This window comes from Echinops telfairi, unplaced genomic scaffold (assembly GCF_000313985.2).
Source record: "Echinops telfairi isolate 266 unplaced genomic scaffold, ASM31398v2 ScPeMD7_7457;HRSCAF=8495, whole genome shotgun sequence".
Taxonomy (NCBI): Eukaryota; Metazoa; Chordata; class Mammalia; order Afrosoricida; family Tenrecidae; genus Echinops; species Echinops telfairi.
In genome coordinates, this window is record NW_022111357.1 from 18,911,964 (window position 1) to 18,912,868 (window position 905).

Below are 905 nucleotides of genomic sequence, written 5' to 3' on the forward strand. Positions count from 1 at the left end.
CAGACAACAGAAAAGTGGGTGAAGGGAGATGTCGGACAGGGCAAGATATGACAAAATAATAATTTTTAAATTATCAAGGGTTCATGGGGGGCGGTGTGGGGAAGGAGGGGAAAAATGAGGAGTTGATACCAAGGGCTCAAGTAGAAAGGAAATATTTTGAGAATGATGATGGCAACAAAGGTACAAATGTGCTTGACTCAGTGGATGTGTGTATGGCTTGTGATAAGAGTTGTATGAGCCCCCAACTAAGTGATTTTTAAAAAAAGAGTTGTAGCTTTGCGCAGTGGCAATATCGTAGCCAGTGAGGTTTATCCGAGGCGCAATTATTGCTAATTAAAAAAAAAAAGAGTAGACATCATTGCAACCAGTTCTAATGCACGCTCCCAGCTCCTGAATTCATTATTTATACCTTGATCCCCCCAACCTCCTCACTCCTATCCCCAATAACTATTACATCAGTTATTGTCTCTATGCATCCACGCTTTCTGTGCTTCATAAACTGGGTCACATAACAAAAACAATCAAAAACAAAACAGGGAGAAAAGGAAGAAAGAAAAGACCATGGCAATGTGAAAATGAGCCAGAAAGAAGAGTTCTGTCTTGGAACAAGCAAGAAATATTTAAACCTGGAGCAAATTCAGGGTGGTTCATGAGGGTGCTCAACCGACGGCATCATATGATGCCGTCCACCATAATCGAGTTTACAGTAGTCTGTCTACTATTAGAGCCGTTCACGTCCTTCGCCGGCGGCCAGAGGGGCTCTGCCAGAGGCTCAATCCGAGGAGGTACTCTGCAGCACACCCCTCGCTGGGGCTCCCTCAGGACAGTGGCGAAAGACAGCCCTCCCAACGGACAGAAATACGAGTGTGCCCCTGCTCGTGCGGTTTGCTTGGAAGGAGAAATGG

At 45.3% G+C, this 905-nt stretch overlaps 1 pseudogene; it reads left to right on the forward strand.

The window, feature by feature from the left end:
• The first annotated feature begins 272 nt into the window (after positions 1-272).
• LOC115872818 lies at positions 273-379 on the forward strand (annotated as a pseudogene).
• The last annotated feature ends 526 nt before the right edge of the window (positions 380-905 follow it).